Source organism: Haemaphysalis longicornis, unplaced genomic scaffold, assembly GCF_048455015.1.
Source record: "Haemaphysalis longicornis isolate Haplotype H1 unplaced genomic scaffold, Haemaphysalis longicornis Haplotype H1 scaffold_1, whole genome shotgun sequence".
NCBI lineage: Eukaryota > Metazoa > Arthropoda > Arachnida > Ixodida > Ixodidae > Haemaphysalis > Haemaphysalis longicornis.
Window position 1 is genome coordinate 286120048 of NW_027526203.1, and position 23741 is coordinate 286143788.

Here is a 23741-nt window from a genome sequence, read left to right on the forward strand (position 1 = left end):
TGGCAGATGATAGCGTGGTAATCATTGCTTGATTTGATTGATTGATTGTGGGGTTTAACGCGCCGACGCAACGCAGGCGATGAGGCGCGCCGTAGTGGAGGACTCCGGATTAATTTTGACCACCTGGGGATCTTTAACGTGCGCCGAAATCTCGAACACACGGGCGTTTTTGCTTTTCGCCTCCATCAGAAAAGCGGCCGCCGCGGCCGGGAATCGAACCCGCGACCTCGTGCTCAGCAGCGCAACGCCTTAGCCACTGAGCCACCGCGGCGGGTGGTAATCATTGCGGGTGACTCTAACATGAAGAGGAGCAGCGCTGCCATAGTGGAAAGGGTAATCGGGATAAGCGCGTGAAGGTGGGGTGTTTCCCAGGTCAAACGATGCAGACGGTGATGACTGCAGCGAAGGGGCAGCTGGCCTTGTCTAGTAAAGCTAGAAACCTTGTGGTGATTGCCGCGGGGCTTAACGATGTTCTAAAGGGAGAAGAGGGAAAACTTGGCCAGGAGATAGCGAAGGGGGTAAAGGACCTGCGGGCGACGGCCCCAAATGTGCGCATTGCAGTCTGCACCGTGCCGGAGGTGATGAAGCAGGGCGTGCACACCGAACGGGTAGTACTCGCTGCTAACAGCGAGATCGTGAGGTGCGGCAGGGAACTTGGGCTTGAAGTGATAGACGTGAACAGGGTAGTGGGCAGCATCGGACATAGGCAAGCTTTTCAGTGGGACGGAATTCACTTCAGCCCCAGGCTAGGAAACAAGGTGGGGTGGCGCTTAGGTGGGAGAGCGGTAGCTTTTTTAGGGGGCCCCGCGCAGCTAAGGAAGGCAAACTAGGAGACAAAGGGGAAGCAAGAGACACATGCACACTCAACGCTGGGAGGCAGCCAGGCCTAGAGCTAAACGGAGAACCTACGGACGTAACTGAGAGCGTTGACAGAAGCCATTTAAGTGGAAACAACGGAGCAAACAATTCCGGAAAAGACAAAAACAGACCCCGTAAGCGGAAAGGGAAAAACAAATGCAATAAATATTTAATCAGCTACATAAATATGCAGGGAGGCAGAAAGCCAGATAAGTGGGTGGAAATTCAAAAGCAACTTGAACGGGAAGGAATAGACGTGTACGCTTTAGCCGAGACTCACCTCCGGGACCTAGAAGCCCCACCTATCATAGACAATTATGTCTGGGAAGGTTGCAACAGGACCACAGGAATGAAGAAAGGGGGAGGTTTTGGCATGCTCATTAAACAAGGGACCGACTGGCAGAGAGTGCATGAAAGTTGTAAAGAGCATCTATGGGTTAGAGGCACCATAGAGGGGAAAAATACATGGTTAGGAGTCGTGTATCTGTGGACCGGAAGTAGTGCTAGGGAGGAAAATGAGGAAATGGTAAACTGTTTGAGAAGAGATATAAACGAGTTCAAAGATTCGGGCGAAATAATCATAGTTGGAGATATGAATGCCCATATAGAAAATTTGGATGGATACACAGACCACAACGGTTCTCTAGTGATAGATCTATGCCAGGAAAACCGGCTTGTAATAGTAAACACGGAAAGCAAGTGTGACGGACAAATAACGTGGGAAAGCGGTAACAGACAGTCCAGCATAGACTACAGTTTAGTATCCGAGACAGTATACGGAAGGCTGCGGGAAATGAGGATAGATGAAAATGGAACAGACAGCTTAGCAAGCGACCACAAGCGGTTTAGCTTGCACTTTGGAGGCGCAACCCGGACAAATGCAGAAATAGGTACAATAGGAGGAAATAATTTGAATAATGAGCAGTTAAAGATCATCGCTGATAGATTGGAAGATGAAATCAATAAATATCCAGGCAAAAATTGGGATTACGACGAAATGATTGCGTTCATAAAGGGTAAGATGAATGAAGAAAAGGAACGAAACCGATGGAAAGGGAAGAGAAAGCCGAGAAGCTGGTGGAATAAGGAAATAAAAGAGGCTATTGACCAGCGAAGAAAGGCGTCGAGAGAACACAGAGAAGCAAAAAGAACTGGTATGGAACCGGAGGTAGTGAAGGAAAAGTGGGATGTCTACCATGGGAAAAAACTAGAAGTGCAGAAAGTGGTGCAAGCAAAGATCAAGCATAAAAGCGAACAATGGATGGCAGAAATACGGAAGAAGGACAAAAGCGCATCCAAGAAGTTTTGGAACCATGTAAAATCACTAAGCTCAAAAAACGATAACCATCAAAAATTCCTGATTGATGAGGAGGGGGAACATTTAGAAGGAGAGCACGCGTTGGCGCATATTCATCGAGTGATTAGTGAGAAGTTTAGGACAATAGTGTTAGGGAAACCTGCACCGATAACATCAGCGCCACAAAAGACTGCGGAAAGGGAAATAAGTTTGAGCAACCTTGATTGGAAAAAAGCAGAGCAAAAGGTTTCCCCCCAGACAGCAGTGGGCCCGGACGGAATACCAATGCAACTGATAAACCTACTTGGACCTAAAAGTAAGGAATCGTTTATGAGGGCAATAGATAAGGTGATAGAAACCAAACAAATACCAGAGGACTGGTTAGAAAGTAGGATGAATTTAATATATAAAGGCAGAGGAGACAAAGCCAGTATTGATTCATACAGACCACTCACAGTAACGTCAGTGGTGTATAGATTCGTAACGCAGGCGATAAAATCAGAAATTCCAGCATGGATGGAGGAAAATGAAATACTTGGGGAACTGCAGAATGGATTTAGACAATACAGGCGACTGGATGACAATCTGTTCGTGATAAAGCAATGCATTGAATTGCGAAAGCACAGAATAGACCACTATGGATTACGTTCTTGGACATTAAAGGGGCATATGACAACGTGAACAGGGAACGGCTGTGGAGAATGCTGAAACTCCAGGGATTAGATAACGAGTTAGTACAGTTCCTTATAGCAATCTATAAAGACAATAGAGTGCACCTTACTTGGGAAGGACAGAAATGCGTCCAGCAGGTCAACATCCATCGGAAACTGAAACAGAGATGCCCTTTGAGCCCAATACTGTTTATGCTTTACATAACAGGGTTAGAAAAGAAACTGGAAGAAAGTCAAGTAGAGGTTAGCCTAACCCATATGCTGCAAGGCGAAGTGGTACAACAACATATTCCGGGAATGTTATACGCAGACGACATTGTTCTTTTAGCTGATAACCAAACCGATATGCAGCGGCTAATAAATATTTGCGGACAGGAAGCCACTGACCTCGGGTTAAATTTCAGTGCAGAAAAATCAGGAATAATGGTTTTCAATGACGCTACCACCGACGTAGTGTCTATCCAGCAAGGCGAATTACCTAGAGTGAAGGAATATAAATATTTGGGAGTGTGGATAAACGAAGGGGATAACTACTTAAGTACTCACGAGGAGCAACTTATGGTTAAGGGAAAGCGAAACACAGCTATAATGAAGCATAGAGCTCTGTGGGGGTATAACAAATATGAAGTAGTAAGAGGAATGTGGAAAGGAGTAATGGTTCCGGGTGTCACGTTTGCGAATGCTGTACTCTGCTTAAAATCAGACGTTCTATCAGGCCTTGAAGTAAACCAGAGAACGGTAGGACGTTTGGCCTTAGGCGCGCATGGAAAAACAACTAACGAAGCAGTTCAGGGAGATATGGGCTGGGCGTCGTTTGAAGTTAGAGAAGCTCAGAGTAAAATATGCTTTGAGATGAGGTTGAGGGCAATGGATCAACGAAGGTGGGCAGCTAAGGTTTTTAGGTACCTATACTTGAAAAGCGTGGACACGCAGTAGTTAAGGAAGACTAGAAGGCTAACGATGAAATACAGAACAGTGGGGAATCCAAAACAGCCAAGGTAACCAAAAAAGAGGCAAGGCAGATTGAAACGAATAAATGGAGGGAAAAAATGGAAGCTAAAACGTCGTTAGAGATGTACAGGGCTGAGAAGATGAACATTAGAAAGGAAAATTTCTACGGTAATTCCCAGGGCAGTGCTTTGTTTTTTGAGGCTAGAGCAGGTTGCCTGTGAACTAAGAGTTTTGTGGGGAAGTATTCACAAAATGATGGGGTATGTGTGGTCTGCGGAAAAGAAACAGAAACTATGCGGCACATAGTGTTAGAATGTGAGGGTATCCATCCAAACCTACATGAAGGGAATATTGGGCTTTCAGAAGCCCTAGGATTTAAGGGTATCAGAGAGGAAGTTAACTTCAAGGCTGTCGAGAGGACGAAAAGAATATTAGAATGCTGGTGGACGAAAAGCAGAGAGGGGAATATTGCCTAGGACAGTTACCACCTGTAACAGGGAAAAGAAAGTATTTCGGGCCTAATAAGCTTTAGTGCCTGCCATAAGCAGCGCTAGTATTAAACCAAGAGTGTAAAACATGGTTATATTAGTCCTTTTTGGTAAGATGACATGTCATCACCCCGCTTCAAAGGGGAAACCAATAGGAACCATCATCATCATCATCATCATCAGTACGTTATACTTCGGGTTGTTCGTTTTCGGGTTTTATATTTTAACAGAACAGTGTTTTATTCCGGGATACACCAATATTTCACTGACGACATATCTGTCACGGAAATGACGCCAGTACACCTTTGCCGAAGCGACCCGACAGCAGGACGTCGCTCGCCAAGCACACCCACAAGACAGCCGCCGACCCGCAAATCATGCTCAGTTGCAGATTTCGCTGCACATTTCACTTTCGTGTTTTACCGTTTCCTATGACAGGAGAATCAACCACAGTTTTTTCTCTTGAGTGTGACCCAGCAGCTTACTAGGAGGAGTGTGGACAAATGCCACACATTGGGTTCTCTTTGTCGTGGAGAGGCTTGTACTGCCCTCTTGTGTTGCTGTTACGCCAAACAAATAATTTCTATTTTATTGCCAAACATAAGAACAAAATACGGCGCGTTATTTGTATGCTCTGTGATCGCGGACTTGGAAACAGTCAAAACTATTATTTCTTTCGGTAGAAAACATGCTCTAAACCGCGCGTCATGCGAAACTGTGCCTGCTGCAAATTGACGGGCATTTCATGGCACCGAAGGTCGGTGAAATTTTTTGCCCTATTTCACGGAGACAGCAGCCGCTATTTTGAAGCTGTTACGTAACAACACGTCACTTTTACGCAGGCCGAAGTTGCCAATCTGTGACGTGTTCGTTCCCGCCAACTGTCTAAATTACGTCACGCCTTCCCAGCCAATCAAAGAGAGGGCGTGTATTACAAGCAGTATTGCTGTTTAATAGCAAAGACAGGCTTACGTTGTCATGTCCAGTGCATTTAGTCTAGTTTTTCATTGCCGGCCAAGAATTATGCGCTTTCAGTAAGAAATAAGGCAAACTTTAGAACTGGTGCTCGTAAACGTCATGAAACGTCAAAATGACGACAGCACACACAACCACTTTATCAACCGGAAGCACGTGGCCAAAATTGAAAGCCAATCAGAAAAGCCTTCCGGCAAATTCACAGTTCACTGTGAATTTGTGCCGCCGAGAATATGGTCCCAGTTTCGGTTTGAAAAAAATAGCTATTTTCGATCTTCCTTTGCAATGGAGCGACGCGTATTTGGGCCTCCAGATTCTGCCCTTAGCACCTCTAAAAGTAATACTTCTGGAAAGCAGTGCATTTAAGGTGCCGAAAATTTCGTTGCAGTTGACCTTTAAAATTAAAATCCGGTCTTCCTACCCTTTTTCTGCGTCGCCGCATTGCCAGTCTCAGCCTGTTTCATAAATTTTACCATGGTTCGCTCTGTCACCCGCCTTACATTGTTCCCCCCCGAACGCACATCTCATCGCAGCTCTCACTCTTTACAGATCGCCCGTCCCTGTGTTCTACTTTTGCCGCTTCTTTCTTTCCTCGAACAGCTCGTGACTGGAATGGCCTCCTCCAAGATGTCGCATGTTTATCTTGTCCGGCGAAATTTTCAGAACTCAATGCCTACCTTTCACGCTGTTCGCATCTGATGTATTTTTGACCCACCCCCTATGTCATACTTCCCTGCAGGGTAATAAATAAATAAGGAAATAAGAAATAAGAAAGGAAATGAGAAAGAAAATAAAGAAATAAGGAAATAAAACTGAACTCAACTGAACAGCACTGGGAGGGTGAAGCTGCTGTCTAGCTCGACCCTATATATATAGGGCCAAGGCTACAGCCGTCCAGCGTATGCTGGTGGAGAGGGCCCATCTCGCCAGCAAGCACCCAGGAACTGCGGACAGACACCTCCCTCTGGGAGAGCGCGATACAACGCATGTATGGGCTTCTTTGCGTAATAAAAAGCTTGGTAGGTTACTGGTTCACCCCGGCGGGAAAGCCTGCTGTAGTTTGTATTAGAAAATCGCCCTACATTATTCGTTTCACAGCCACTTTCCTGAACCTGGAGTAGCCGCAAGAGCGGCTTCAATAGCAGTATCAGCCCCTCTTGGGGCTATAGCAGAAGTGGGATACATGGTACAAATAGAACTACATACATTGAACAAGTGAAGATAGTTGGTAAAAAAAGAAAAAGAAACGAAGCAAGGTAATGATACAACATGACAATGGAGCATGCAACGCAGAAGGCAGTACACAAATACAATGCCAAAGTAAAGAATCACAATAAAATTACCTATTATGCGTATCTAAATACAAGTACACACACAAAAGTATAATTGTACAAAGAAAATAAACAAAAAAAACGTTGTACATTTGGATGGTTTACAATGCTTGAATTTTGGTAAGAAATGCACCCGAGTCGAGCGCACGTGGCCAGGCAGCGAATTTCCCTGCTCAATTGTTCGCGGAAAGAAGCTATGTTTAAACGTGTCCGTGCGGGGATGATACGGGGAAACGTTAAGAGGATGATTGCTTCTGGTCTGTGTGGGGCTGGCGTATGTCACATATTTATTAGAAGACAGGCGGCACGAACAGTGAATGATGTGATGAAAAAAGTTCAAGCCTTCCATTTCGCGATGGGAGGATAAGGCGGTCAGGGTTAGAGATACGAGGGCCGTCGATGGTTAAAACGTATGGTCATACCGGCAATAAATAAATCGGATGGCTTTTCTTTCAACGGCTTCAATTTTGTTAATATCCCCTTGTCGGTAAGGGTTCCACACGGTGCATGCGTAATCAAGTGTCGATATATACATTAGTTTTTCGTGTCTCTCGGTGCTTCGCTGAGTGTGCGCCTTAAGTAACCCAATTTCTTAAGTGTATTTGAACATGTGGGTCGACCAGGATATGTTACTTGTGAAACTGAAACTGAAACTGAAGCTGAATAATACCGAGGTACTTATATTCTGAAATTCTTTGAAGGTTTATATCAGTGGATGAGTACATGGTATTTGACGGCGAACGTTTGTGAGTAAAAGACATAGACACTGTTTTGCGGGAATTTACGGTCCTCTGCCATGTTTTACACCAGACACAAAACCTATAAAACGACTCGGTAAGTTTATAATGACACTGCAGAGAGGCTATGCTGCCGTACAGTACGCAATCTTCCGCGTAAAAACGGATTTTGGAAGTGATGTTATTAGGCACGTGATTAATGTAGAGTAAAAACAGTAGTGGTCCAAGGACTGAGCCCTGGCAAACACCGGAGGTTACACAAGATCTGTTGGATTGAGAACCGTTAATTGGTACAAATTGCGCGCCATCGGAGAGAAAGTTTTATACCCGTTTGACCAAAGCAGGGTTGTGTAGTATGGCATTTAGTTTGCACATCCGTTTACGATATATAGTTTGATATATATAGTTTAATATAGAGTTCATTACTACGGTCGAACCTCGTTATAAAGCAGTAGCATCGGGGCAGTAAATTTGTTCGTTATATCCGACATTCGTTGTAACAGTAGAGGTAAGAAGCGGCTCTAACAAATCTGCAATCTGACTCGCACAAAAATCCTAAATACTACAACGCATTATCCTAGGCTTCGAACACGCTATAAACAAGGTAATCCTTATCTGTCTCCTTGTAGGATTTCAAACTAAATGGAGCAAAACATGACAACGTGAAATTACAACAGAACAAAGTTCGTTTTACAAAACAGGCCTGCGTTCTTATTTATTTGAATAAGGATGTGATCTTCGTCTGGCGGCTTTTCACAGCACTGCAGGATTAAGTTTTCCACAGTGTCTTTTTCTTTTCTCGACTGTAGTTTCCTTTTTCGACTGTAGGTCCTTTTCGACTGTAGTTTATTTACAAACTGTTATCGTCTGATTTCCTTCGTTTTCCTTTTTTACGCTGGCTTCCGAGTTTCTAGCCTCGCGCAAACCGTATATTTCTTCGTTATAGCCGATATCGTGCGCGGCTCTCGCGGTGTCGGTTTCGTTATAAAAAGAGTACGTGTCACTGAAATAAAGCTAAAAGTATACCCGCGATAATTCAAACTAGGATAAATCAAACTTTCGGTTAATTAAAACAAATTCAAAAATTTTAGTTTGCCCGCTATGTTTTCAACGCATTATAAACCCGTCACGTAAACCCGTCACGTAAATTCGGTTAATTTATACTTGTTGCTTGTCCGTGCCGGAAAATATCGGCTACATTTGCCGCTTCAAGCTGCACATTCCCATCCTTGTATCCCTAACAGTCACAAATAAAGCCGATTACCTGCATACACGTATCAAAGCAATGGACTGACTGCTCTTGATGGCACCGCAAACTTTCTTTTCAACTCTCATTCAAAGACAAAGCAGTCATCCATTCGTTGTTGTTTTCAAAGTGTGAATATCACTTCGGGACTGTGTGCGAATGCTGTATTGTTAAATATGTAAATATTTCATTACAAAACAAGTTGGTACATTGCCCCGAGTCATATTAATGAGAGCTTCTGATAATTCAAACAAAATCCCGGGGTCCCTTCGTGTTTGAATTATCGCTAGTCTACTGCATTTAGCTCGCTATAGCCGATAATTTGCTATATCAGTGTTAGTTATAACGAGGTTAGACTGTATACGCTTCGAGCGCGGCCTGTAGGGGCGCCACTGAAATCCCCCTAGCGGCCCGTTTCGAAAGCAGCCGCGGGAGTCTCCGTCCCGCTCCCCACTGTCGCCGTTGCTTTTGCGGCACGTTCACGACTGAGATTTACGATTTGCGGGCGTTGGAAACCCATGTTTATGTGGAGCAGTCACTCTGTTCGCAAATGGGGTGTGTTTACGAGGGTGTAAATGTTTCTGACACGATCTTAGTGTGGTATATTTGGTCTGTATAACCGCCAGGTGCGGGTCACAGGCCAGCGTCGCGGAACCGGTTTATGCATGGAGCTGATTGTAGTTACACTGCCCTGAAATTTATTAGCAATGGCTCCGTAACCACCGTTTCCTCAGATGTTCATGCTACGGCTATACACTACGATGTAAATCGGTTTTGTGCGCTTGCATAGTCAGCGGAGCACTCATACCTGACAGTACGCCAGTTACGTTTGCCAATATCATACCTCAGATATTTGATCACCACCATTTACAAGCCAGTGTGTGTTAATTTCGGGAATATTCAATGAAAGTACGATGGATAATGCAGAATTATACTCGGGGATCAGCGCACGACAAAGAGTCGTCTTGTGAGGTGAGCGTGCGCAAACGTTCATCTGCTACATATACCCTATGCGAGCAGCGCGCAGACTGGCTTAGAATATAATCGGCGCCCGCGACTAAACGCCTCTTCGAAATAATCATATGGCACAGAGAGACTGCAGAATAAAGCAGAAACTGAAATCAGAGAGCCTTATCACATACCACACTCTTCCAACGACACCTTTCATCGCTTGTGAACTGTCTATCCTGTATACTTCCAAAAAATGCGTTCACCGAGTAATCAGCTGTTCGTTGAAGTTGAAAAATAAAAGGAAAGTGAACGAGAGATTGTGTGTGTGATTACTAAAACGTTCATTGCTTTATTTCGCTCCGGATTTGTACACAGCGTCCTCCTCTCCTACCCCTGACTATGTCTTCCGAAAAAACGGTGCATTTCGCGTATAGTTGGTCTGGTGAGCCCTACCTGGAGTTTCGACGAACGTCTTTAGCATGTCAGAAGCTGCACTGAATTTTTTTTTGTTCATTTCTTTTAGAATTATTCTGTTTCTTCCGGACCTGCACAGCATTTATTTTTCCGTGGTTTCGTTAACTTCACTTGGTTCTTGCTATAAGGCGTGTGTGGACCCATATTTAACGACGCACAGCCATGGACTATAGTTAACATTTTCACATGGTTTATATTCTTATAACAGACATAAATTGTTGTCCGAGATTGGGTAATCACACCCCCAAAACATTTTTTTTTTTTCTGCGACGTATATATTCGAAACGAAGCCGCATTCGTTGTCTACGCCGCAAAACGAAGCCAACCTCTCACTGTGCCAGTATCAGGTACCGTCGCCGACGTCCGGAAAAGCGGCGACGAAGCGCGCAGAACCGCGTCCCCGGGTAGCTCTTGCAGGCGATCGCGCACTCCACGAAGACGCAGCTGCTTTTTAAGTGACCTGAGCGTACTCTTTACTTATAGACGTCACCATAACAAGTTTTTTTAGGGCGCGGGAAGGCGTAAAGAAGCGAAACAGAACCAAAAAACTGCATGAGCCCCTATCAGCCACGCAGCGCACATCCCGCCAACGCCGCGGAGAAGCGGCGGCAGGCAGCGCGGCGATCGCAAAGCTCGAGGCGTATACAGTTCGTTAAGAGCTATACGATACCTCAGGCATCTTTACGAACAAACGTGGTATAGTATTCTTTTCCCTTGTTTTTATAACGTATTAAATACAAACTTCATAAACTCTTACGTGCACTAGAACACCAGCTATAGCTATCTTCCGGCGCAAGAATCATCCCATATAGAATGTAGTTAATTCACAGTGTCTTTTCGAACACCAATTGCAATCGGGGATCACATACATGCAGAAATACTTGTTTTTTCCGGTTTCTAAACCGGTAAGCGTGGTCTCAGATATTGATGTAAACCAAGGTGGATCATAAAATGCGACCTAGCTTCATCTGAAATTGCAGCGCAATCGAGCGAGTTGTTTGTTTTTAAAAAATCATGACACTTCCTGATGCAGATGTGTTCTAGGTGCCCAAGCAAGCCTCACTGTCCCGTTTGAGTCGTCAAGCAGTTCCAGATGTATCGTGCTCGTTCTCTTTGACGTGTGTGTGTGTTTTTGTGCGTCAGACTCAGCATAGTAAATTCCTGGTTATGATGAAGCGTTGGCCAATGCATCCCCGTGGGTAAATCAATTCCAAGAAATCCCTTACACACCAAGATGGGTTACTCACCGCTTGGGATGAACGGCAACGCCATCCACTCCAAAACTTCCCTACCCCTATCCCCCCCCACCCCCGGGCAAAAACCTCTCATTACTAAACTACGGCATCGCACGCAATCCCTCCTGTCGCTGGGCATATCAGAGGAAAAACGCATCAACATCCTTCGCACAGTTAAACAACCCGGCGAAATTGACGTTTATGCGTATGCTAGTCTCACGCCTATCACGATGGCACTGCGTGGACCTCTCCGGACGGTACTTCTGTACTTGGAGCCCACCATTTATCCTTACCACACGCATCATCGCTTGAAGCAGAACTGCTAGTCATCCTTCATGCACTCGACTTTGTCACGTATGACCTCTAATCTCGCATCCCATCCAAGGTACCTGTTCTGACACATTCTTTCGAATCGACTCAAAAACTGCAACGACCTCACTCACTCATCCATACATTCATTAAATCAAGAGCCAGATAAATGCCCTACTCACGGAAGACAGGTCTGTATTGACTGGACTGCGGGGTGTTATATGAGGTATTCATTGGCGTGGAATGCATGGAGGCAACCATGTGTGCGCGCCGCCATATCCGTGACCAAGCGTCTGTTGCTAAGGCGACGTTGTGCGCACGGCCCGCAGAGGAGGCACCCCTCTTCTCCTCCATGCCTTCATGGCGGCCAGGCAGGCCGCGGGCCGCGACGTGACCTTGTCTTTTCGTGCGAGGCGTGTGCGAATGGTTCGGTAGTCAGTTGTACCGCGATAGCGTTGGTTACGCGAAAAGTCATGGTTCCGCTCATGAGTGTGACCTTACCTACACTGCAGTTCAACCCTGGCCTCTGCGTACACCTACGAGCAAGTGCGAGTCGGTCGTGGCACAAAGGTTGCAACGTTAGCGCAGTGGTCTGTTTGACAGCAGGAACTGCATCATTTCCAAACTGTTACCTACTGAACGCAAAGTAATACCTCGACACCAAGTACTCTTGAGTGCAGCACAATACGATCTACCTATCGCCAGACGCGTATGAAGTCGCCGCCGCAGATCAGCTGATTGCCAGCCGCCGCGCTCTAATGTCAGAGGTGAGTTGTTTTGCTGAGTGTGAAACATTTAGCGCACGACAAAGCCAGCGCTAAATCGGCGTACGCGTCAAACATTTCTCTAAAGAAATTATTCGGTTTTTGTACTCAACCACGTATGAAAGGGCACTTGCTAGAAAAAGTCGTGGGTATACGGTGCGGGTGCACTTGTGTCGACATCCGCAGCGGCGGCAGCGGCAGCCAACTTCGGCGTTGGACTTAAGCGCACCGTTCGCAGCCGCGGTTTCGTCCTCCGCTGATGTGAAGTGTTCAAGGGCAGGTACAGCGCCACCACATAATGTGAGTACGATTAATAATATATTTGTTGACGCCATTACCGATAATCTGGTTGAAACGCAGCAGACGATGGACGCTGGTGTTTTTTTTTTTTTTTTTTCTGCGAGATGCGGGCGCAAAGAGCATGCGCTGGCACAGTGGCCACGGACATTGCGATTTTCAGTGTTGCCAAGCGAAGAAATCGCCTGCTGAACTTTTAAAGGAATACCGCTTATGCGATTCAGCGCACCGCTACCCTGTGCGAGCGTGCCGCAAGTTTGGTGTAGTGCGGGGAAGTTCTCCTGTGCTGCAGGAAAGCCTGCCTTCCTCGAACATATTGCGACAAGCGCCCGCCGCGCGTGCCCCGCTGTAAGGGACTCACGCCGCGGCAGATACAAAATACAGAACTACCGTATTTACTCGCATAATGATCGCACTCTCGTAATGATCGCACCCCTGAAGTTCGTCGTCAAAATATTACTTTTTAAAGCAAAGCTTTTTACCTCTACCCCCCAAGGGTTCTTTCGCGACCGTTGGTGACATCAGAAAACTCCCGCGAACAAATAAAAGAATTTACTGGCACCGCCAGGAATCGAACCTGGAACTAATAGAGTAACAAAGCGAGAGCCCGTTGTCTTGCCGATTTAGCTACGAGCCCACGCGGAGGCAGGGAAGAAAGGTGGTGCACTCACCAGCACATCTTCGAGGTTACCCCTTGCATTCTTGCTGAACGCCACGTGATAGAGTCACGCAATTTCTCACTCCGCAGTGCACTCCGCCCACGGCACGTCTAGCAGCCCAGTGCGAGCCTTGCGCGTGTGCTAGGAGTTACAAAAATTTAATGACGCCCACAGCAAAGCATGGCATCTCACTTCTAGTATGCCATTGTGCTAAACCCTGTGGCCTCCCGTGTTCACGCGAAAAAAATCACAGCGCTTTGTCGTCCGCCCTCACGCCAAACGGTACACCAAGTAACACATTCAAATACTCCTTGATGGCCAGGCCATTACTCCAAGCCCCAGCATCAATATCTTGGTCCTACATCTCCAGGCCAACACCAGGAGTGACGTATCCTAGCAGCGCCTCAAACAGAGTATCCATCAAATTATACACATGATCAGGCGAGTTGCCACCAAGAAGCGAGGCCTCAAGGAATCCGATACCTTTCGATTAAGTCAAGCTTTTGTCCTCTCGAGAATCACTTACGTCCACCCTGTCTTCTTCTTGGCAAAAGGGACTTAAAGATGCTTTATATAATGATTAGAAAGGCGGTCGAGCAGGCCATTGGTCTTCTCATGAGTGCGTCAGCAAAAAATCTGCTGAGCCCGGGGCTCCAGAACACGGTGGAAGAGCTGATAGAGGGGCATCTTTCTAACCAGAAGCTTCGACTGAGCAGAACTGCGGTGGGTCGCCGCATCCTTCACCAGATTGACTGGGCCGCACAGAATGTCACCCCGCTTGATGCACTCCCGGACTCTTGGCGACAAGAACTAAATATGCTCCCTTTGCTTATAAATATGAACCCCTCACACAACGAGGGCCGCCGAAAAGCACGGGCTCAAGCGCTCAACTCCACCCTCAGTGGTGATCACGCAGTTATTGACACAGACCTCCCAACATCGAGGGCAGCAGTACGCCATCATCGTGGCTACCTCCAGAACCAACCTTCTTGCGTGTGCCTCACTCAAGACCGAAGACATGACGGCAGCAGAAGAGGCAGTCATCGCCTTGGCTTTCTCTCAACCAGGGGTTCGGAAGGTAGTTACCGATTCCCAACAAGCCTACCGGAATTACCAGTCGGGTTGGATTTCCCGACCGGCACCGCGTCTATTGAAAACCCACTCCCAAAATGGTTCCATTCAGCTATCTGGACACCCGCTCACTCTTCCATGGAGGGCAACGAATACGCCCACCAACAAGCGCGCGCTTGGGCACCCATGCTATGAGCTGCACGAGGACAGTCACCCGGTTGTCTCGTTCAGGGGCATAACCCAGCATTATCGCCTTCAGAGACAGACCCTACCTTCTCCTTACCCTGACCTTTCCAGAGAACAACAAACTACCCTACGGCTCATACAATCCGGCGCATTCCCATACTCGACGCGTCTTCACTTATTGCACCCGAATCGCTACGACGCTGAACGTATATTTTGCTCAGAAGTAGGAACAATCCGCCACATAAGCGGGGTGTGCGACTTTAGCCCTGATCACCCTCCTCTCTTTCCGTCAAATACCCAGCAAAAGCAATGGGAGATGCTGCTGTCCAGCCACCCTCTGCCTACCCTGCTTCAGCTGGTGGACACAGCACAGGCAGCGCGGGCTGCATATGCATGGGCTCCAGTGAAGAAGGAACCAGTCCCCTGGGCCGCACTCTGGGCCATTCAAAAATCTGAATAGAAGTATTTCCTCCTCGTCCTCACCCCTCTCCTCCTCCTGCTCTTCCTCCCGCTCCTCCTCTTCCGTTTTAGTGGCCGATCTCGTCGCCTCCGTCCCCGGCGGCGGAGACGGAGAAGTGAGATCGTCCAACACCGGGTTTGAGCTTCCTTTAATTTTATAAAAAGAGTTTCCACTCATGTGCTACACCAATACAGCTCAACTAACCACCCTTCATGCATCATGCCTTGATTTAACCTGACCAAGAATATCTCTCTGAAGTAATAAAGGCTGTGGCTAAGTGCATTTCACTTCTTTCTAATTTCCCTATTTGTAGAGATACGTGAGTGAATTTACGTGACGTCGCATGGGTAAACATTGTGGGTGCCGTTTACAGCTTTGCTTTCCAACCACATTCACAGGGTGGATTATCGCGATTTTTTTTAATTTCCCGCGCAATGATCGCATCCTGAACTTGCCGCAGTCATATGTCGTATGTGTGCCAAGTCTAGACGACGATGGTCGTGATTACTTTAGTTTCCTCCTCTAGACGACGATGGTCGTGATTACTTTAGTTTCCTCCTCTTTCAAAGCGGACATGGCTACGTTATTGCCCCGGACTTAATGATATTAGCGATATCGGCAAGCGTGAGTTCATTATTGGTGCGGAAGAAACTCGTTATATGCACATACTGTACTGATAAAACATAAAAAATGCGCTCAGCTTGCTGTGTCGTCGGCAGCCGCGTCTTAGTGTCCCACACTGTGACAGCAGCAGCCACTTATTGGTCGGCCTGTTCTCACCTCACAGCAAACTCGTTCCGGTACGTTCTGTAATCCCGTAATTCCGGCGCGTTCCGTAATGAAAACACTGCATTTTGCATCACTCAGTGGTCATTCGGTGGTCAGTGGAGTTTTTATTATGTTTTTATTTGTTATGTTTATTATGTTCATGAGACTGATCGTAAACATTTTGACCTGCATTTTGCGTTTTCTGCGCTGTAACTTTTTCCCGAAAAATTTACCTCGCATAATGATCGCACCCCTAACTTTGCATCATATTTTCGAAAAAAAAAAAAAAAAACTCCCACCTCCCCTCGCGGGAACCCCTGTGTAGATGCGACGCATATGGGGTTCACGTTGCAGCGTTGGACAGCGGAGGAACGGCGCTGGAACGATGGAGCGGAGCGGCGCAGGCACCGCGTTTTATAGCGCGCATAACGGTGAGGGGACGCACCGGCGCCAGTGCGTCTGCCGCGGCTATGACGCAACACAATCCAACACAATCCACTTTAATCCAATCCAATCCAATCCAATGCCCCTCGCGAGAGAGTGTTCGCTATCGGAGAGGAGAGGGGGTGAGCGGCGGAGAGCGAAGCTGGCGCGGCGAGGAGAATGGGGGAGGGGTGGACGACAACGACGCCGACGCTGCATGGACAAGGCGAGTGAATAAGATGCAGTCGCATCTAAAAAAGTGCGATCATTACGGGAGTAAATACGGTAACTGTTCTAGCGGAGACGTGTAGAGACTTGAATCTGCGAGCGGACGCCGCTCGCCCAGATCTCCTCTCCCTCCATCTCCCAGACACAACGTGCGCCGGCCTTCACGAGACCGCGAAAGTAGGGACCATAGCGAAAGAGTGTTCGTGTGTGTCTGTACTCTTTTCGTGTCGTGCGCAAGGCACTGTGAAAGCTGATTGACCGTTGGCGCTTCGAGTTATAAATACGCGTTCCTTTCGAGCCGCGTTTCATTCGGTCGACAGCATAGGATCCTGCTTCTGCTCTGTTCGAGTCATGCCGTAAGCTCCCCAGGAAGGGTGTTGTTCCTGCATCGGCGCTGCTCATCTCTCGCCATGCAGTAAGTAAACCAATTAATTAGGTTTTGCTCTCGGATTTTTGTCGTCAACACTAAGGCAGCACCTCTGATATCGCCGCTCGTACACCATGCTACCCTACATGACGGAGGCGACAGAGCTCGGTACGGGGACGCCTTCGCCAGTGTAACAGGGGCACGAGTTGTCATCTCCAGGGGATCAGGCAGTCCACGCCGGTGCACAGGAGGCTCGCAATTTGCCAACATCCGCTGCATCCCGGTCGATGCTTCAACCCTGTCTGGAGCCCTCCGCTATGCCCTCCTAGACTTCACTTCCCTTATGAAAATTTCTATGTCCAGTCAAAAGACAGTCTGCGTCCCGAAGGAAACAGACTGCGTGCGTCCTGTGTGTTTCCTCTGTGTTGGAATTTCGCCACCGACTTTCTGCGTACTCCAAGTGTCCCGTGTGTTTCCGTCCTCCATGCGTCCAGTCTATCTCCCAAAGGCAACACAGACACCATACGGCCTTTGTGTGTCCCCTATATGTCTTGAAGGCAACAGACCGCATTCGTCCCTTGTGTGTCCCCTGTATTGAAATTTCGCCACCGACTTTCTGCGTCCTCCAAGAATCCTTTATGTTTCCGTCCTCTACGTATCCCACAAGCTTCCACCTTTTGAGTGCCCTTTGCATGCTGTCAAATAACAGTGCCCCACAGCCAGCTGCATGTAGAAAATGTCAGCCAGCTCCACAGTCACTGTTTCATGCTGCAGCTGTTTCTGTAAGAGCAAGCTGACGAAAATCACATGAATCACACGACTCTTGCAAACCTGACTATTTTATTCAGGTTGGATCCATACGTGCTGCTGCCGCCTGCCACACCAGGTGTCGCCTCATCTTTACCCCTCACAGGACGGGATAGCCACTGCCACGCTTGAACCTGAAATGACAAACGCATTGATCGCATATGAAGGGGTTTAAACAAACACGTCTCAAACATTTGCTGGTTATGCTTATAAATATAAAGGAGTGTTCCCATACAAAACTGAACCAAGTATCCTGAAAGAGAAGGTATAACTTCTAGGTTGCAAAATTAGCCACAAAATTTAGACCACATAAATTAACTAATGAGCTTACGAACATCAAATATGACATACTGTTACATAGGCAACACAACCCAGAACTAAGTACTGTTTAGATTCATGGCCTCCTCATGACGGGCATTTATACAGCCTCGCAAGAACATTTGAGATGAGATTATTGCAGCAGCACTGTGGGAACAAAGCAATATGGGGGGGAGGGGGGGGGAGGGGCAACATAAAATTGCATGAACATGCTAAGACAGGCATTGATCAGTCGTCATCATGAGTAGTTGCTTGTGTCTACGCGTTCTTTGGAACCTATAAAGCCAGCAGTTTTATTGTGCATTTCGTTTACGAGACAGCACTTGCATTGTCTAGTTTGTTTGTCTGTGCTTGCTTACAAAAAGCAAAATGTACATCACCATGAACTGACCAACCTCTAGGTTGGCTCCTCACTTTTTATATTTCCTTGTGTCGATGGGTAGCAGACACGGGAACAGAAATAAAAAACAACCCTAGAAAAACGTGGTGGATAGCACACTTGCACCCATCATTGCACGCGTGCCACGTGGTCACTCATCCCAACAGATGTACAGTGCACGGAGTGACCCCCAAGCAGCGAAAGCTGGGCGTGGTCGCTCTGTACTTTGTGAAAATACAAGCTACTAGAAATATTTGACAGATAGCACAAACAGTGCAGGTGCGCCAACTTTGCACCATGGCACGAATTTTTCAACGTACAACAGAAAACGCACCGGTATGTCAGTGACACCGTGGAGGAGAAATTCGAAGACAAACCAGGACATCAGTGACAGTGAAAGGGTTAAGGCGGTCGAATACAGCAAATTTAATTTCAGGGTTTATGCTTACCAGCAATGAGGAAAGCTACCGCAGTAACTTGAGCTGACTACTCTGTAACGTGCACTCAAATGCTAAAAACACACAAGCATTTTTGCATATGTTTGCACACAGAGCATTCATACTGTTCGGAAATAATGCAGGTTTTTCCTACTATAAACATCATAATATTGCCCCCAACCACGCCAATTGATTTGTTTACAAAATATTTTTTTACAAGCACCTGGCCACACCCTGCAATCTTATCCTTTTTTAATTAAGGGAGCCGTCTTTTTCCCATTTTTCCTTTGTATGCTGCACCAGCAGTCCTGTTTGATATGGAAAGGGTGTTGCTTTGCGATCCCTATCCTAGCTTTTCCTGTTTTTTATTGAAAATGTTCTCGATCTAAATGAATGAGTGCAAAAGAAACCCTGCAGCATTCAATTCGCCAACGCTCATCCATGCACGTCCCTTTGCTGACTCCTTCGAGGTTTGTGTTTTTTTATGTTTACTGCGGAGCACAAGTTTGCTCCGATAATCTATATTTTTACAAAAACCCTGCATTATCCGTGGCTACATAACAATATTCCAAACAAAGTCTGATACACAAACCAGAACCCCCCACAGCTCTTTCTTCAATTGCTGAGTACCCTTCTACAATTGATTGATTGTAGGGTTTAACGCGCCGACGCAACGCAGGCGATGAGGTGCGCCGTAGTGGAGGGCTCCGGATTAATTTTGACCACCTGGGGATCTTTATCGTGCGCCGAAATATCGTACACACAGGCGTTTTTGCTTTTCGCCTCCATCAGAAAAGCAGCCGCCGCGGCCGGGAATTGAACCCGCGACCTCGTGCTCAGCAGCGCAACACCTTAGCCACTGAGCCACCGCGGCGGGTGCCCTTCTACAATTAGGACCATCATTATATTTGCTAGAGTAAATAGCTGTTCGGGGGGGGGGGGGGGGGGGGGGGGGGCTACGATGGCCAGTGAGACTCATTACACTACATGAAACACAGTGGCAAAAAGGCACGCAATACACCCTTTTCACTGCTAGGCACAAGTTGCATCTAGGGCATTGAAGTGAATTCACCTAAATTCTATTTCTGGGTGCATGGAATTGTTTCACTCATGTAATGTAATCCATAATATGACTTTTGAGTAGAAGTCTAAAATCTAGTTCATCTGTAATAGGCGGTAGAAGAAAAATCCCCACACACTGTCTGTGGGCACCACGCAACTACCAGTGAACAAGGGTGACAAAGTCGTTATTAATTAATTCATGGAGCAAGGACGCAGCCCTGATGCGACAAAAAAAATAAGAAAGGTACCAGGAAGTTTCTCACCCTCATCGGTTCCTTATTTTTTGCCCCATCTCTGCAATGTTCTTATGTCTTAATATCACTAAGGAACCACAAGAATGCCACAATGGTTTTCTATGTTTTCATGTTCTCTCAGCCTTCAAAATCGAGATTTTCATGCATTTCACAGCCGTAATGAACTCCACTTACAGGTCGTGCAGGATAGATAGAAACAGGAGGCAGCCAATTCTTCTGGTAGCTCACAACGTACATCCTCCATGTCAAACACCTGGCCCTGTAAAAAATGGAAGTTCAAGTAGTAAACAAGCCGTAAATATGCAGTATAATGCCGTGAAATACTCGCTCTGACAGGACATGACAGAATTTGTTTTTTGTAGGTGCAAAAAAGGCACCTTCAGTTCTTTCAAGCTAAAAAATAAGTACAGTGCTCACTGATTGAAACGCAACACTGCGAGCGCGTGGCTGCCAATACATGCAGCGCCGTCCATGGACGTCGCTGTCGCTGACAGTGCACCGCTGTCGCTGCGGGGAACCACTGCCCCGCTGTCGCTGCGGGGAACCACTGCCCCGCTTATTGGCAACCGGAAGCAGCAAGCTTATGGTCAAAACACTCTCATCCTCGTGGTATACCACAATGCAACACCTAGCTTCCACGGGCGGCGCTGCATGTAGCGCAGGCCACGCGCTTGCAGTGTCGCGTTTCAATCCGTGAGCACTGTACATACATGACAATCCTTACAAGGCTTTCAGCCATACTTTAAAGGAACAGAAGCATCCTTACACTGAATTAATGTTAAACTAAGCCTATTAAATATCCCTAGGTGGTAGAAATCTGTGGCCCCAGATTCCACTGTGCAAGCATATTCTCTGGTCCAGAGGGTGCGAAACGTGGTTACGGCTTTTAAAGGAGCCATGAAGAGAAAACACGTTTGGTTCATTCAAAGGATTCCGTTGCTAGAATCACGCTGACACCATTTTTAACATAAACTCCACTCAAATAAGCTACAAATTAGGAACAAAGGAAATGGCCATGCGACCCACTAGCTCATTTCCCGCAACAGAACCTATGTCATACCAGCCAGCTCTGCAGTTAGCGGAGGGCGGCAACAGCAAACGCGAATTAGGCAGAGGCTATAAGCTTGCCGAACGAACCATTTGCGCTTAAATTTAGGGCACATTCTTTTTACAGTAGTAAGAATGGTGGGACCAACAGTAAAGGTTAGGAAAGCACACGTAAGCATAGAAGTACCGATGCGTACTGCTGTTGGTACTGCGGGGCTTTGGGGTTGTCTCGGACAACAATGGCCGATTGACACAAGCAATGGTGTCTTACGTGACCATATTTGTGGAGCGAGCACTATGCTTCACGAAACGATTATTTTCTCGCTGAACAAAAACAAGCCACGTTTAAATACGGTAAAAACAAAACAAAAGAAGAAAGCGGCTTGCCACGGTATGGTGGCACCATCTAGGTTAACTAACGGTAAAGAAGGTTTCCCGATCGGCTGCAGAGCGGTCGGTTCCTGTGATGTCATTGCAGACCCTGAAAATGCACGATTTAGCGGGAAAACCAAAATTTTAGCTTAAATTAATGAATTTCTCAGTGAATAAAGCATCGTTTGCATTTGGACAAGTGCTGGGGGCATCATACCACACGAAATCTTTCGAACAACACAAACTTGTATTTTGTCTTCATGGCGCCATTAAAATTCTCTCTGAGGCACATGGTGAACGTCTCAGCGTGCCAATACCTCCAAGGGGTAGGCAAGTTGAAATGCTGACGAAACGAAAAAACAGGATGGTGAAGGAGCACGGTGGCAAGCCCACGCCCTGTTGAATCTTTTTCGCACCGTGATTGTATCCCCATCACATGCATATTTGTAAGAATCAACACGTTTAACCGATGCTCAACATGTTACGGTCAACACAATTTATGCAAGCCAGCTACAAATAATGTCACACCACACAAGAATTTCTGTCTGATCATGACGATGCTGGATGAGCTTAGGAAGGTGGAAAAATTTCTTGCATTAAAACAGTGAAAGCTGCCCTGTGACTGCACCAGCAATGCAGGCTGGAACAGCATGTTTTCAAGCTGCGACGTCTTAACAATTATCTGGTCAAATGTTCACTGCCTAAAGACCTTGTGCATGTGGTACTACTTATAAAGTTGCTAGCAATGCTTAAATGTTGAAAATTCAACGTATATGCAACTCTTACGTATTATAACTACAAATGTAATGCAGCCTCCTTGCATTTCTTTACCCGTAAACGAAAACTACCCGTTAGAACAATGCTAAGCTGCCTACGTCCTGTAAAAAAATATACTGTGGGTCAACTGCCTCCTAAAAAAAAAAAAAAATCGGTGAGTGGGCGTTTTGTTTTACAACCATTAACGCAGTTTTATTATTATTATTTTTTTTTTCATGCAACAAGCTTTAGCGTCGAATCCACCCAAGCCAAGCGGCGGCCGCTGGGCCGTCAGCATAATGTTTTCGTTGCCGGTAATGGCAAGGGGGTCGATCACTCACACAGCATACTGACCGCCGCTCCTGGAAGCTCATTATGACCGCGCCGACGCAGCCGGTAATTTACAATAAAAGAAGCGCGGCGAGCCGAACACCAAGGAATATACTCAACACGTTTAACAAAACAGCACTGCGGCAACGCGTAATAAAATTTTAACATGCACCACGATAAACAATCACTTACGGCAGAACACGCAGCATTTTTCACACGTCGCGTCGACAGAACTGGAACTTGCAGTAGAGACTCTTGATTCACGTAGGCACGCACAACTTGTCAGGTATTTTGTCAAATGGCGACCTCGATGTGCGTTTGCCACAGCAGCGCAGTACGGCGACGACACAGACGCTTTGCCAGCACTCACGATGTTTCAGGTGGCACAAGAGCACTAACACGTAATATTACGGCAGGAGGAGCACGTAGTAATTCACGTAACACCAGCAAATCGAAAACAAACCACCAAAACCACGCACAACGAACAAACCACGTCTTTGCTTGCGCACCGATAACAATGACTGCATATATGCTAGCCTAGACTAGACTTATTACTACAGTTGGCTATCTAGCAGTTATAGAGTTTTAGCAGTTACTTTCTTCCTTCATCATCACCCCTGAAGCAAACTAGGCAGACGCCATTATAGTAATTTGTTAAAGTTGATAATAGCAAACATATATATAATGGCAGTATATTTTCTTGATGCGAGCAACGTCTTTTGTTGTCGTAAGTTGTTGCTACTCAAAAGCGAATAAAAATGGATTAACAAACGAAGTTATTATCATCGTCATCTACATCTAGATTGACTGTTTTGTGTTTTGTTCAGCGTCCAAGCATTCACCATTCACTGTTTGTGGGCTTTTCACAAACAGAACGGCCGGATAAAAAAATTATTCCCCGCAGACATACGCAAACACACGCGCGCGAGCGAGCGAGCGCGCGCGCGCGCGCGCACACACACACACACACACACACACACACACACACACACACACACACACACACACACACACACACACACACACACACACACACGCGCGCGCGCGCGCACGCACGCACGCACGCACACACACAAAAGCACCGTGCGTCAAATCCACGCAGGCAAACAATTCACTCAAATGGAGGCTTAGCAAGACTATGTGAGCTTAAGTATTTATACCTAAGTTTACGTCCTGATCGTGTACTGTTTTGGTGGCTTGGAGGTTAAGTACTCGCCTACTGATTCAAAGGGC

General features: G+C 46.6%; 1 long non-coding RNA gene across 1 annotated transcript; it reads right to left on the reverse strand.

Annotated features, from left to right (window-relative positions):
* Positions 1-17567: 17567 nt before the first annotated feature.
* LOC144147212 (uncharacterized) lies at positions 17568-23035 on the reverse strand. The gene is made up of 3 exons (XR_013317862.1): positions 22701-23035; positions 20178-20262; positions 17568-17687 (listed from the first exon to the last, which is right to left on the reverse strand). It is a non-coding gene; the product is annotated as an uncharacterized LOC144147212 (long non-coding RNA).
* Between the last annotated feature and the right edge of the window lie 706 nt (positions 23036-23741).